Raw genomic sequence first — 16,792 nt, 5'->3', positions numbered from 1 at the left:
TAATACACGTGGGCAGGATGGGTTTAACACTTTTGATAGAAGGAACCAATATCAAATGTCCGACTATGTGCCGTCTGATTTTCAAGATTCTGCTTATGCATAGGATTGCCTAGGATGGGGTAAGGAATCAGTTGAAGTTCCAGTAGATCAGAGGGGTCCCTATGTTACAGCACATGTTTTGGGTTCTACTGATCAGTTTCTGGTTGATACAGGAGCTACTCATAGCGCCTTGTCTAAACAATTGGTTCCAAGGGCTCCCCTATCTGGCTTAACCATTACATCGATAGGTTTCAATGGAACACCTTCCCTTAGCCCATTGTCACAACCACCTGCATTTCATGTTGATAAGTTTACTGCTCCATGTCTGTTTTTGCTTTCTCCAAACACACCAGACAATATTGTGGGCCTTGATATGCTTAAATATTTCAGGGCTACGATACGATGTTCTCCGGAAGGAGTACGGGTTATTTTGAATGACAACTACCCTGTGATTGAGAGATCCTATATTATTAAAGAGGACATTGTATTAGCTTCACTCCCTAGTACTTTGTGGGCTACTTCAGACACCGATGTAGGGCAAATGGTTATTCGACCAGTGCATATTAGTGTCAAGGAGGGTGCTTCATTGCCAAGACTGCCTCAGTATAAGATTTCTCTAGAAGGAGAAGAAGCACTTACACACATTGTTCGTGATTTGATTAAAGTGGGGGTTGTGAAAGAAGTTCCTTACAATGTTTGCAATGTCCGATTCTTCCCATTTTGAAAAAAGATACTGGGCCCAATTCACAGAACTAACTTAAGACAAAATCCTAAACTATCTACCATTTTCGTATTCACAGAAGGCACTTACTCATTTTGGTATTCACAGAAGACACTTACTCATTTCAGTATTCACAGAAGTTAGGACTCCTAACTTTAGGACTCCTAAATGCATTCTGTGAATACCGTAAGTCTTAAAATTAGGATTTTTCTCAATTTAGTACTAGTAAAGTTAGGACTCCTAACTTTAGGACTCTTAAATGCCTTCTGTGAATACCGAAAGTCTTAAAATTAGGATTTTTCTCAATTTAGTAGTAGTAAAGTTAGGACTCCTAACTTTAGGACTCCTAAATGCATTCTGTGAATACCGTAAGTCTTAAAATTAGGATTTTTCTCAATTTAATAGTAGTAAAGTTAGGACTCCTAACTTTAGGACTCCTAAACTGAGAAAAATCCTAATTTTAAGACTTTCGGTATTCACAGAAGGCATTTAGGAGTCCTAAAGTTAGGAGTCTTAACTTTACTACTACTAAATTGAGAAAAACCCTGATTTTAAGACTCTCGGTATTCACAGAAGGCATTTAGGAGTCCTAAAGTTAGGAATCCTAACTTTACTACTACTAAATTGAGAAAAATCCTAATTTTAAGACTTTCGGTATTCACAGAAGGCATTTAGGAGTCCTAAAGTTAGGAGTCCTAACTTTACTACTACTAAATTGAGAAAAATCCTAATTTTAAGACTTACGGTATTCACAGAATGCATTTAGGGGTCCTAAAGTTAGGAGTCCTAACTTCTGTGAACACCAAAATGAGTAAGTGCCTTCTGTGAATACGTAAATGGTAGTAAGTTTAGGATTTTGTCTTAAGTTAGTTCTGTGAATCGGGCCCACTGACACCAGGATTTATAGATTCATCATTGATTTAAGAGAAGTCAACAAGATTGTAGTACCACAGTACCCTGTGGTTTCTGACATAACAACACTACTTACTTTGGTTCCACCGACAGCAACTACATTCTCTGTGATAGACTTGAAGAACGCTTTCTTTTCGATCCCTATTCATCCTAAAAGTCGATATTTGTTCGGTTTCACTTTGAAAAACCGATCGTATAGATTTGTAGAGTTCCTCAAGGCTATACTGAGAGTCCTAGTAGTTACAGTCAAGCATTGAAGAGACAGCTTGATTCCTTTACTTTGCCTGAAGGAGTGGCTCTCATACAATATGTCGATGACATCTTGTTGGCAGCTGATACGCCTGAGCAGTGTGAAAAATGTACCTTGTCCTTGCTTTCTTTTCTTGCTACACACCACCATAAAGTATCACAGAAGAAATTGCAATATTGTAGACCGAAGGTGACCTATTTAGGACACCTTCTGTCTAAGGAGGGCCGTGCACTGACACCAGATCGCATTCAAGCAATTTTAGACACCCCAGTACCTTCCACACAGAAAGATGTCCGTGCATTCATTGGTTTGACTTCGTTTTGTAGGCAATGGATATTGGGTTTTTCACACATTGTTAAACCTCTGCTAGCACTTTTGACTAAGAACACTCCGATTCCCCTTCTATGGACAGATGAATGCCAAAACGCTTTTCGTCAGTTAAGACAAGCTCTCTGCTCTGCACCAGTGTTAGGCACACCAGATTACACAAAGGCTTTTACACTCTATGTACATGAGAAAGATGGATGTGCATTGTCAGTTTTAGTGCAGACACGCGGTGACAAGCAGCGTCCCTGTGCATATTTTTCTGCAGTTCTTGATCCTGTTGCTCGTGCGTTGCCTGGATGCTTCCGTTCAGTTGCAGCAACAGCTGTGTCTATACGTCAGAGTGAAGGGATGGTTTTGTCACACAAACTGTTGGTGCTAGTACCCCATGCAGTAGATGCCCTTTTGAATCAGACTAAGACACAACACTTAACTAGTGCCCGTTTGACAGGATTTGAATTGACACTGTTAGCACCTCATATTACCTTAAAGAGATGCGCGACACTGAACCCAGCCACTTAGTTGCCATATCCTGCAACTCAGTCTCAGTCAAAGGAGCCTCATAAATGTATATTCCTTACTGAGGAACAGACAAAGGGTCGCATCGATTTGCAAGATACGCCCCTTCCAGATGTAGATGGGGAGCTGTGGGTTGATGGGTCCTGTTTGAAGTTACCAGATGGCACGATTTCAGCTGCCTACGCAATTACTACACTTAAGACAATAGTGGAAACAGCTCGCATACCACAGAAGTCGGCTCAAGCAGCTGAATTAATAGCTTTCACACGAGCGTGTGAACTTAGCACTGACTTGTGTGTGAACATTTACACGGATAATCGCTATGATTTTGGAGTGGTTCAGGATTTTGGCCTACTCTGGAAGGAAAGATGTTTTCTTACATCCCATGGGATGCAGATAATGCACGGAGAATTAGTACATAATCTCTTGATTGCACTTGCATACCCGAAGAAAGTTGCTATTATGAAGTGTAGCACACACAAGAAAATCATTGACCAAATAGGACAAGGCAATGCCTTCGCAGACCTCGTAGCCAGTGAAACTACAATGCAGCGAAGCACTACATCCATGTACGTAGTAAAATCACAAGCTGAGAGTTGGCATGATGCTAGAGAAGAAGTATTGGATATACAGAGATCTGCCTCTGTGGAAGAACTTGAGCAATGGTCTAAAGAAGGAATGTTAGATGATGAGGGTTGTTGGCGTAACAAAGAAATGAATAAATGGAAATTGCCTGCAGCCTATTTACAACCTATGGTTCAAATGGCACATGGGCTGGCACATGTTGGGGCTCTAGCAATAACTAAATTGCTTATACAAGTTTGGGAGCATCCTGAAATTGCCAGCACAGCTACAAGAATAGTACAGTCCTGTTTGATCTGTTGGCAGTATAATCCTGGAAAAGGGACACAAACTCCTACAGGAGGATTCACCAACCGCACCTTTTGAAGTTTTGCAGATGGATTACATCCAACTTGAACGCTGCAATAATCTAAAATATGTCCTAGTGGTGGTATGTGCCTTCAGTAAATGGATAGAGGGGTACCCTACAAAGGATGATACTGCTCTTACCACAGCAAAGGTGCTTCTGAAGGAATTTTTTCCTAGGTATGGTGTTTGTAAGCTTTTATGGAGTGACAACGGACCTCATTTTATTGGGCAAGTTGTTGAGCATGTCCTGAAAGGATTAGGGATCAAACAGAAATTCCATACAGTCTTTCAACCGCAATCAGCAGGATTAGTGGAAAGATACAATGCTACTTTAAAATTGAAGCTGGCAAAAATACTGGCTTCCACGTCCCTAAAGTGGCCAGATGCACTACCTTTGGCATTATTATCCATAAGATCGGTGACACACTCACGATCACGTCTCACTCCGTACGAAGTGGTATTTGGGAGACCGATGAACATTTGGGGAGTTCTTAAGCCTCGCCCCATACATGATGTACCTTGTGTTCTGTTGAATGATTATTTGGCACAGTTAACCGACAGTTTGATCTCTATTCATCAACAGGTTCGAGAAGCGCTTCCTGACAGATCTACAGGTGAGGCCCACGAACTCCGTCCTGGCGACTATGTGATGGTCAAGGTCTTCGACAGATCGAACAGCGTGGAGCCGAGGTGGCGAGGTCCGGAGCAGGTGCTTTTGGCTACAAGGACAGCAGTTCGAGTGACGAACAAAAAGAACTGGGTCTACAGCACGTATTGCAAGCGTGTGCCGCCTGCCTTGGTGGAACCTGCTGTGCTGACCGACCATCGAGAGATTCTGGAGACGGAGAAAGGTCAAGCTATCTCACCTGACGAATCTGCGGAAGTCTTCCTGGACCACACGATTCCTGGAGCATCGCGATACCACTTGAGACCGAGGAAAGAATCTGCAGTGTTGAATGAGACTGGTTGAGCTACCGCCCTGGGTTTGTGAAACGGAGAGCCAATGTGGCAAGGGGGGGTTCAGCCCTGTATTAGTGTAGTGACACCTGTCTTGGCCCGTGGTGAAGAAATCAGCGGCTGCCCAAGGGATAAGAGCTCCTACTATTGTTTTCAAAGAGTTTTTAGGAAGATCAATTATCGCTGTTGCTGAAATGAATAACAATAGAATCATTTGTGCTGTAGGGTTTGTTGTTGCTCTGGTGGTTATGGCGATAATCACCTGGTTTGTTGAGAAAGTGGATCCTGCTCGACAGCTTTTTGTTGCCACGACTCCAGCTCCAGTGGAACACCATTACTTTACGCTTCCCTATCATGAGCAGAAGCATCGACAATCCTACCTAAATAACACATTCATCCAGATGTTGCATCATACACACAATGCCACGAATACTATCAACTGTTGGGTGTGTGGAATGATACCTGCACACCAAAAGAAAGGAGCAACGCCTTTTATTCCTCTACCGTTTTCCCATAATGGTTCATGTCAAGCTTGGTATGCTCTTTAGTTTGCTTTCGGAAAGCCCTCACTAGGTGGAATCATTTTTCGGTTGAATAAAGAATGCTACCAAGATGAAGATGGTTATCCTCAAGCTAAAAGGACTAACTGGGAATGGGAAGAGTACCAACCGGACAATATTTCGACACCGTATGACTTTACAAATATAAGGAATATGAAAAACACTGGACCCTTTGTGATATCTGTAACTAGAGCTAAAGCAGATTTATGTATTGGCAGTGTTGGGAGAATTCCCGTAGGAAGGAGTGAATGTATTTCTACATTAACTATTGAAGGTGCTAATAACAGTAGTTTTATATCATCGCACAATACATACTTCGTGTGTGGTAATAAAGGATACTATCAATTGCCTGTTGGGTGGTCTGGGGTATAATACATATCATTTTTGTTACCCCCTGTGTTTTTAGCACCCGCATCATATCACCTTGACCTAAAGTTGTACAATGATATTTCTAAGAATAGATACAAACGAACAATAAGTACAGATGAAGTCGACCAGACAGATACCACTTTACAACAATATGTCGATTTCAATTTGGGTTTGTTCTTTGTGGGTGCTGCATTGAATAGCAGAAAGATCAGACGATTGACTTATGTTGTGGAAACTGTCACCAATCAGACAGCCATGGCACTTGGGAACATTACAGAAGAACTACAAATTGCAAGGAATGTAGCACTCCAAAATAGGATGGTGCTTGACGTGATTTTTGCTGAGGTGGTGCATGTCGCATCATCTGTAGCAGTTGCTGCGTATTTATACCGGATCACTCACCTTCAGTATATGATGCAATCTCAAAACTGCATAAGATTGCTGCAGAAATTCACACAGAGACTGGTACATGGACATTTTCAAACTGGTTATGGACACTCATTGCTACTTGGGCCTGGAAACTACTGACTATTCTATGTATACTACTGGTGATACTATTTACATGCTGTACTTGTATACAATGTGGTCCTGTGCTTTGCTCCATGTACACCTTCCAAAAGAAGTATTTCAGAAGTAAAAGAACAACAAATGTTGAATAAAGAAATAGCTGAGATTATGAGCATCAATATACAGGATGCATATATAGATTTCCCCAGATAAACGAATGTCTTCAGCTAATGCTGTAAGGGCCGTCTGTTGTAATTGAGCAGCGATTAGGTTAAGCATTAGCAGAAGACATCTTGTATTTAGAGACTATCTTGTCCGTTGTGTGGAATCCATTTTGTATTTCTGGCAGCCATTTTGTTTGCCATTTGCTCGCCATGTGCTCTGTCCTACCTTCCTGTCAACTGCTCTTGAAATCTGCCTAGAGACGAGATATATTTAGCCTCTTCTGCTTTGCACATGCTCAGTTGAGCTTACAGCTGTCCCCAACTTGTAACTATCAGGATGTGTCCACCAGAATTAGCTAACTGTCAGCCCCTCCAACGTGTTGCTAGCACACTCTCTGTATGACCTTGTATGTATTTGAAACCAGCATTCTGTACTTGTACCGCCTTCATTTGAGCCCTGTGTGGTTATAAAAGGACCAAGCTCCTTCCAGTCAGTGTGCTACCTCATACACTACCGAAGGGTGTTGTGTGAATGTTGTTTAATAAACTCTGTCTTTTCTATTCCAGCTTCTGTGCCAACTTCTTTCTATTGGTCTGAGGACTCTGTGCAGAGAAGGGAGAACCCCTAGCACTGGTAGGCCTTGCTGAGGCTCACCACCACAATTGTACCCTGCCCATTACTTACCATTGCAGCGTTGTCACTCTTCCTTGCTGCCTTCTAATTAGTCAGCGCTTGCTATATGGCACTTCCTTTTCTTTTGGTCGTGCATGGCCCATTCACGGATTTATTACGTTTAATTAGTGTCCCTCCGCTGGTCATCTGCTGCTCGTGCTGTGAGTCAGGTACTATTTCTTTTTTGTAAAAAACGCTATGACATGGTCAACGCTGTCTGCGTCATAGCACTTTTTTCCCTTCCCCCACTTGCCCCGTCCTGTCTCTTTTCCTCCCCTTGAACCACCCTTCCCTTCAATCCATTTTTCTTCTCCCCTTTGCACTGACAGAGGTAAAAAAAATGCTTCATAACGCTTTTTAACAGCCCCTTTAGCCACCTTTATCTGCCCACCCTTCCCACTCCTACCCATTTGCCAAAGCCAATAGCTCGCCCATAGGTGAAACCTATTGGCTTTACCAATGCCTGTTAGAGAAGTGTTTGGTAAATTAGGTATTTTAAAGCTTATAGAGCCAGAAACATTGGTGAAAACTAGAAGCTCTATATTTTGGCCGGGTGGGCGAGGTAAAATTAAATGGCCAAAAGAACACAACCGATGATCTGGGTATGGTTGAACCTGGCTGTGTTTTTCAACTGGCAGGGTCAGTCTTTAAATGCCCTGGCCGGTGCACAAATAAAGAAAATCATCTAAAGCCAACATTTTGTCCTCGGATCACTATGTACTTTAAACCGTAATGGTAGGGGGAAAGCAGTTAAAAAACGGTCTAAAGTTGCCCTAATGATCCATGACTGATAGTCAATCCAAACAAGGGTAGAAAAGCCATGTTAAAAAGGAATATGGATCTTGTTGTTATTATATAAAGGATCTCCTATCATTTCATTTGCACTCTTAAAACATAATCAAACAGAAGGTTGTTTTTTTAATTGTAGTAATATATAGGGGGAACCTGACCCAAGGGCACGGGAGAGATTATATGAGCACCAGTCACAATATACAAGATTAAATTCATTTTTATTTTAGGCTTTGGGAAATTAAGTGATTTTCCCACAATCACAGAATGTTGTGCAGATGCTGGGACTGGAGCGTATTCTCTAGATCTAATGTCAGCATCTCTGACCCTAACATCACATCCTCTCAATTTTCCTCTCTGGGAAAGGTGTCTCACGGAGAGGGCTTTGCAAACATACATACCTCTCCACCAAGGTCTGAAAAACACTGGTCCATCATGCCAACAACAGGCCCTCAGCGAGGCCGCATCTCTTACTCTCCCCATCCGCAGCCAACTATAGTCTCAGTGTGATGGCTTGGTAGGGGAGGAGTGAAGAAAATGCCAGAGCTGCTGTTGCTCCAGGGGAGCTGGGGTGATGATGCCCCAAGGGCCGCATCACCTGCCCCAGGGAGGCGGCTGTACTCACAACAACCGCCTCAGTTTAACAGCACAGCAGGGGAGTAGGACACTGCTTCTTGGCGTTCATGGGGCCAAGTTAAAATTTGCCACAGCCAGAACAATACTGGCCTAGCGATACTGCTGCAAGCTCCTACCCCCTCAGAGCCGGCCTGCCCATAATGCTGGTGCCACATTAGAGTGGCCTGGCGGAGACAGGGAAGACAGAAAGGTTCTGTGGGCCAGTTGACAGAGCTGAACAAAAGAGATGGAAGCTGTTCCGCTATGTGTGAGGCCAGCCACCAGCAAGTTAGTGGTGGTGGAATGGGTGGTGGAACCCCCTCCCATTCCACCCCCCCTAACTTGCTTGTGGCTGGCCCCACACATAGAGGAACAGCTTCCATCTCTTTTGTTCAGCGTGACTCAGGTGGGCACGGATCCTCGACTTCTTTAAAAAGCCCCCCCCCCCCTTCCCCCTACTTTTGTTGAGACCAGTTGACAGAGCTCCATAAAAAACAAGCCCTGGCAAAGCCAAAAGGTCTCACCTATGCAAGCGCTTTTGGCTTTGCCAATATGTTTAAGCCTTGTTGCTAATATTCAGCATGGCTAAAAGTTAGTTGGGTAAAGGAGAGTGGTGTGGCATGAAGACGAGTGTCGTGAAGTGGAGTAAAGTGGAGTGTATGGAGTGGGGTGGTGTGGGGCGCAGTGGTGTAGCATGGTGTAGAGTTGAGTGGCGTACAGTAGAGCAAAGTGGAGTGTCATCGAGTGGCATGGAATTTCATGGAGGGAGCAGAATGTCATGGAGTGGAAGGGCATAGAGTGTAGTAGAGTTGAGTGGTGTAGAGTGTCAGAGTGCAGTAGAGTGTTGTGGAGTGGCATTGAGTGTCGTGGAGTGGTGTAGAGCATAGTGGAGTGGCACAGAGGGTGTTGTGTAGAGTGCAGCAGAATGACGTAGAGTAGACTAGATTGTTATAGAGTGGAGTGGCATAGAGTGGAGTAGTGTAGGAGAGTGGGATGGTGTACAGTGGAGTCCAGTGTTGTAAAGTGGAGTAGTGTGTTGTAGAAAAGAGTGGAGTAAAGTGGCATGGAGTGACATAGAGGGAGCTGAGTAGAGCAAGTGCAGTGATGTTGTAGAGCGGCTTAGAGTGAAGTAGAGTGTTGTAGAATGGAGTAGAGTGTCAGTGAGGGGAGTAGAGTTTAATAGAGTAGAGCGTGATAAAGTGGAGCATCGTAAAGTGGAGTTGCCTAGAGTGGCCTAGAGTGAAGTGGCAAATTGGCATAGAGTGCAGTGGCACAGAGTGCATTGGTTTTGAGTAAAATGGTGTAGAGTGCATTGGTGTAGAGTGGCATAGAGTGCATTGGTGTAGAGTGGCATAGAGTGCATTGGTGTAGAGTGGCATAGAGTGCATTGGTGTAGAGTGGCATAGAGTGCAGTGGAGTAGAGTAAGCAGTGCAGAGTTGAGTGCAGTGGTGTAGAGTGTAATGGTGTAGAGTAGATTGTTTCAGAGTACATTGAAGTGGCATAGAGTGGAGTAGTTCGGGGTACAATGGAGTGGTGCAGGATAGAGTGCAGACGTGTGGCGTAGAGTAGTGTAGAGTGCAGTGGTGTAGAGCAGAGTGGCATAGAGTACAGTGCTGTGTAGTGCAGTGGTGAGAATAGATTAGAGTGGTGTGGAATGATGCAGAGTGTAATGGTATAGAGTGCAGTATAGTGGCATAGAGTTGAGTGGTGCACTGTAGAGTGCAGTGACATAGAGCAGAGTGGTGCCTATTAGAGTGGAGCAGAGAATAGTGGTGCAGAACGCAGTAGCAGGTCAGTGGCAGAGAGTGTAGTCTTGCAGAGTAGACTGTCACATAGTGCAGTGGTGCACAGTAGAGTGGTGCAGAGTAAAGTGGCACAGAGTAGAGTGGCGCAGAGTAGAGTGGCGCAATGTAGAGCGGCGCAGTGTACAGTGGTGCAGAGTTGAACAGAGTGGCGTAGACTGAGTGCAGTGACATAGAGTATATTGGTTTAGAGTGGCGCAGTTTGCTGTGACATAGCGTGCAGTGGTGCAGGGTAGAGTGGCATTGAGTTCAGTGGGCAAGAGTGCAATCTTCGAGAGTAAAGTGGTGAAGAGTGCAGTGGCATGGAGTAGAGTGGTGTGGAGTAAAATGGGGCAGAGTAGAGTGTGCAGAGTAGACTAGAGTGGCTTAGCATGCAGTGGCAGAGAGTGTATTGGTTTTAAGTAAAGTGGTGTTGAGTGCATTGGCATAGAGTGCAGTGGTTTAGAGTAAAGTGTCGTAGAAGGCAGTGGCATGGAGTAGAGTGGTGCAAAGTAGAGTGGCTTAGCATAGAGTGCAGTGTCATAGCATGGTGCAGAGTGTAGTAGTGTGGTGTAGAGTGCAGTGGCATAGACTGCAGAGGCGTAGTGTAGATTGTTTTAGAGTAGGGTGAAGTGGCGTAGAGTGGAGTGGTGCAAGGTAGAGGTGAGTGGTGCAGGGTAGAGGGCAACAGCATAGAGTAGAGACATAAAGTGGAGCCGCACAGAGTGGAGTAGAGTGGCATAGAGTGCAGTGGTGTAGAGTAGATCGCTTCAGATTAGAGTTAAGCGGTGTAGAGTGGATTGGTGCATGGTAGAGTGTAGTGGTGCAGGGTAGAGTGCACTGATATAGAGTAGTGGCGTAGAGTGTATTGGCGTAGAGTGCAGTGGCATAGAGTGCAGTGTAGTATAGTGGTGCAGAGTAGAGCGGAGTGGCCTTGACTGGACTGGTGTATAGTGCAGTGGTAAAGAGGGCATGGGGTGGAGTGCACTGGCATAGAGTATAGTGGTGCAGAGTAGAGTTGAGAGACATATAGTGAAGTGGTGTAGTGTGCCGCACCAGCCGTGGTGGTAGGCCATTGTTGTTTCAGTGGAAATTGTTAACCTACACACACATCTACCAAATAGTATAAAACCTATGTTTTGACATAGGCAGGATGTTTACGGGTGTAGTGTAAATAATCTAGTTGTTTCCGGGCTCCTGTTTGTAGCTTTCTTGAAAGTAGTTTTCTATGGCACAGTGCTACTGTAAGTGTTGCACATACTAAGGCTAGTGCTCGTTAAGTGTAGTTCGGTAGGCTACACCTTTTGGCGTGCCAATGCGTGTTATTATTACAAGGGTTTGGTACTCTGGCTCGCTGACTGTAAACAGAAAGATTATTAGACACTCATTAGAGGTTCACATTGAGCAAAGGCCAACAGTGCTTTAATAGAAGAACCTCCAACATAAATATTTGTTGCCACACAAAGTGCATGCACCTCCTCCCTGAAGGCCTGTTTTAAGGGTTTTGTTACAGCCTTGTAAACTGGAGCACAGGAGGGGCACAAGCGAGCTCCCTGGGAGGAGCAATCTGCATTTCTCTTGCATTCCTATAAAAGCTCTCACTTTGAAGTCACGGAAAGAAAAGTATTCACGAAGCTCCTTGGAAAAAGGAGCTTGACATTAGACCTTTGTGTTAAATTGTGCAGGAAGTGTGACAACATAGGAACAAGATCTAAAGGCCTGTTTTCAGAAAGTGAGATCTCGGAGGGATACAGTAAACAAGGTTTGGGCAAGAGAAGGGACAAACTCAAGCTGGACGGCCTAAAACAAATAGAGCCAGCAAATAGAAAGCAGGGAAATGTGAGTTACAAACCGCAAAGCCAATGGTAAGCAATGGGCAGCATGCATCCCCAGGTAAGCTTTCTGAATGTCCACAAGATGTCTTCAGCAAACCAAACAGCTGTGCTGCCTGGAAGGCTTTGGCCTAAAACAAAAACACAGGTGGCCCTTAGGCACCAGCCCATCACCAATCACCCAATTCCAGACTGCCCGCCTTCCCAATCCAAAGCTGCTCTGTCACAGCTCAGATCTATACTTGCTCCTATCCCTTCCTCCCCCTACTTATACACCTCGACTAGGACACTGCTTTGACCCTCCAGAGCCCGCCTTCTGACTGCTCCTTCTACATATACAAAAAATGTATATCACAATACTTGAGATCACCTATCCCTATGATCCACAACATGAAGGGGCCCATACCTCTCAAGTCAAAACCATTTTCCTATTATCACCCTAAAACCTTGTACAAACTAAAATCACCCCACCCCTTTCATCTTGCCTCCCAAGTGAACCAACCTAAACTGCCTTTCAAGTAATTCAAGAGATGCTCAAGCAGATGCATCAGAAATCACTGACAGTATTGCCATCCACGCTCTGAATTCAACGCTGAAACATGGCTTTTCCTCCATCCACACCTCCATCACATTCCAAAAGGGTACTTTCTCCATCATAAGGATACATCTCACAAAACTGGAGGTGACATCATTGCCACACCCACACACAACTTGCCCTGAACAACTGTGGACTCAATAAGCAAGCCTGTCTCACACGATCAATGTATCAGAGGAAAAAGCAGCGCACCTACACCAGAAAACTCACATCAAGAACAAGACAACCCACTAATTAGAAAATGCCAGAAAAAAGCACAACTCTCCTGAATCACAGCGAACTGTACAATATCAAAGAAGTTGACACAAAAATAAAGCTTTACTAATAAAGACAAGTAATAAAAAAACACAATGAGACAACAAACCACGCAAATACAAGATTCCAAACTTTCATACCCAATTCTTTAATCAACAATCCAAAGTTCTTGTATAGTAGCAACAAACAGCGCTGATTAATTTTATGAAAGATATATATATATGAAAATCAGACTAGGCACCAATTCATCCTTCACTCCACCCTTGGCCAAAAGAAAGAAATGAAAAAAGTTATTATTCATATTATAGACACTGAGGCCCTCCATTACCATTCTTGGTTTCATTTATATTCTCATCATATGCTAGTGATCCCATTCCATCACACGTGATAAAATTAAAGGCTCCGTTTATACCCCCTTAATTTTCAAAATCATCAGTTCATCACTAGAAAATGGCATGTCTCCTTCCTCTCTAAATCTGGACACATCACCTTTTTAGCTAAAAAAAATGAACTTTGAGTTTTATGACTTCCAAAACTCAAGGCCTATCTCCAGACTTCCAATCCTTGGGAAGATTATAGATAAAGTTTTCTCCATACAACTTCATTTTCACATTTCGATGAATACCCTATTCAACAATTTTCAATCTGTATTCTGTTCTAAATACGGATTGGCAGTAGCGACCATTCCACTTTTCAATACTTAAGTTTACTTACTGGATGAAGGACATATCTCCTTATTGGCGGTACTGGACTTGTCAGCTGCATTCAATACAATTATACCTTAATATAAAAATCTTCCTGGAAAATCTCCTAAAATGGATGATCTAATTGAATCTAAAACAAATTCTTAGAAAACCAATTCCTGCATTCCAATGACTCACCACTACCATTTAAAAAATGACTTATAAACTCTCTGACCTTGGCATCCAAAACACACTAGTTCTCACTGTCAATTCTCAGGGTCATCATTGACCAAAAGTTACCAAGGATTCCACACAGAGCCAAACTCACAAAAATTGCCACTTTCCAACTGGACCTCTTTAGAAAACCGAGACGGTCTGTTACTCTCACTGACTTCAGGACTTTTGTGCAGCATTGGTCCTGTCACATCTGGATTGTGGACATGCATTGTTGTCCAAATGCCCAACTTCGGACTTAGCTTCTCTGCTGTAGTATGACTGGTAAACGGTGACAAGAAATCAATCCACATCACTATATTATGAAAGACCTATCTCGGCTACCCTTAGAAGCCAGGATGCACTTTAAAGTGGCTTGCATTTCTCACAAAGTCGTACATCTTGGTCGTGCTATCTGTGAAGCACTCCCTTGCCAATATGGTTAGGCTTTTAGCTAAATGCACACAAAAAAACAACGTTTACAGAGACGTTATAGTTAGGTTATGAATTTACATGAACAAAACCAAAGAAATTCAGCTGTTATTGTTAGAGTTTTTTCAAGTAACGATAATTTGTGCCCTAAGGTAACTATAACTTGTGCCCCCGCAATGCACAGTTTTTAAATCAATAATTTTATTGTGAATGTTGCAGTGATAATATCAATGATGCCATAGAAGATCAATTATGTAATATGTGAGTTAGTTAGTTATGCATGGCGAGGGCGTCAATTATAGTTACCTTAGGACACGAGTTATAGTTACTTGAAATAACTCTAACAGCTGAATTTCTATGGTTTTGTGCATACAAATTCAGAACCTAACTATAATGTCCCTGTAACTTTGTTTTTTTGCGTGGAATTTATAAGGTTTTATAAATGCTAATTCCTAACTATAGCGTCCCTGTAACCTTTGTTTTTTTCAGTGAATTTCTATATTTTTTTAATGTAGTGGGGATTGACCGCAGTGCTTTCTTCTGCTTTTGCCTAATTTTTTACTGCTTTCTCCTTTCTTTCCCCTGTTTTTCTGAGTGCTTTCTCCTCCTTCCGCCTCACTTTTTACTGTTTTCTCTTTCCTTTCCCCCCTTTTTACCCTTAGGCACCACCAACACCCCAGGGCATTATGTAACATTGGAGGGGGCCATACAGATCCCCCATCCATGCACTCAAATGAGCCCGGGGCTTCTTTTCACAATGGATGGGCCATGGACACCACCCTCCTGGGGCTCTTTGAAGCCCTGGGGACCACCACTTCCCCAGGGCTAAATGTAAAATGTATTTAACCATAAAGGGCCCCCAGGTCATTGGGACCAGCACCTCCCTGGGGCCAAATCCTTAATTGAAACTGGGAGGGGTGGCTGGGCGGCCCCCATCCCAGGCCAATTTCTGCCCTTGGGACCCCATCCCCCGGGGCCTGGCCATACGTCGAAAGGGGAGGAAGGCCATGTGGCCCTCCCCCGGGGCTATTTTTGGACCCTGGAAACTCCATACACCAGGGCCCGACCTTAATTGAATCGAGGGAGGAGGCCATGAGGCCCTCTTCCCTGACAATTTCAGCCCCAGGGATCCCATCCCCCAGGGCTCGACTATTTTTCTGTGGGTGCCCAGGAGCCTTTCCAGGGCACCCAATGTGCAATGGGACTGCGGGGGAGAGCCTCAAGGCCCCCGCGGTCCCAACCAGCTCCCAGTCTCCTGCGGGAGCCCGCACTGCTTTTGAACACAGGGAGATGTAGAATAGAGTGGAGCAGAGTAGAGTGCAGTGGAATAGAGTACAGTGGAGCAGAGTAGAGTGCAGTGGCATACAGTACAGTGGTGCAGAGTAGAGTGCAGTAGAGTAGAGTGCAATGGTGTAGATTGCAGTGGCTTAGAGTACAGGGTATGGGGTGGGAGGGAAAATAATCAACATGGAAGGGGGACTGGTGGGAGGGAACAGTAGCTACATGGATGAAGATATAGAAGGCAGACTGAAAACATAAGAACTCATACGGAGTGATTGAACACAAATGAAAAAGTAGCTCCAAAAACGGGAGCAGTGCAGGGACAGAAATACTTGGTCTATACTCTGGGGGGTCAGGGGGGGGATGGGGTCTAACACAAAAAAAGGACATGACACCCGCATGCAAATGGGGGTAAAGGAAATGAAAACGACGCTGAAGCTAACAAATGGTAAGCTTGAATCGGGCTGCAAGCCTACTGTATGAAAACAAAAGTCTTGCACAGCAACGCATGTGTTGTCCAGGTGAAGCCTAAAAAATACACCATGGCAGCAGGAACCAGATGGTGTTTACAAATGAATATAAGGGTGGACCACAAAGGGGGCCTTTTGTTTATGGAATAAAGTACACATTGTCTAACATTATAAGGATATTCCATGTCAAAGAGGAGCTAACGAGGAACTAGAAGAATGAGAACGAAGCGTTGTTCCTTTATATGGTCATGGAACTCCAAGATTACTTGTAAAATTCTTTTAATGTACGACGGGGTGTATTTTATTTCTTATGATACATGCTCACACCATCGCCCTTCCCACAAATTGCTTAAAACCTTGGGGTCTGAGTCTCCAATACACTATGTAGTATGTGTTGCAATAGTACAAAACATACAACAAAACATACCACAAAATGTTAGGTCTCCCAACACTTATATGTGAAGAGTTATGCACCCCGACTGTGGGGTGTCCACACACGTAAGTATAGATTTGAGATTAAGTGTAGGAGGGACACAGGGGAGTGTGTGGGCAAAAGTGGCAGACTTACTACTAAAGAGGAATAGTAAGTGTTTTAGGAGGGCCAGGGAGGGATTTAGGGAAGGACATGCCCTACCCACAAGGGTAAGATAACTGCATTACTCTGGGGGAGACATATAACTAATACGATTGTAGCAAGATTACACTCTGAGTTTGTAAACACCGAAAGTAGTAAACTTAATAGAAAGTGTAAACTTACTCAAACGTATACGTTACCTTTGTGAATCAGACCCTTGGTTCTAGCGCTTTCATATGAGACAGTATGGTTGCAGACATGAAGAACAAAAGATGAATCTGTAGTGCAAAATAAAAATGCATTTTTTTTAAAGAACACTTTTTTAAATTTGTTGCAAAAACATATT

The sequence above is a fragment of the Lissotriton helveticus genome, chromosome 3_1 (genome assembly GCF_964261635.1).
Source record: "Lissotriton helveticus chromosome 3_1, aLisHel1.1, whole genome shotgun sequence".
Taxonomy (NCBI): domain Eukaryota; kingdom Metazoa; phylum Chordata; class Amphibia; order Caudata; family Salamandridae; genus Lissotriton; species Lissotriton helveticus.
Note: the sequence above shows the minus strand (reverse complement) of the source record.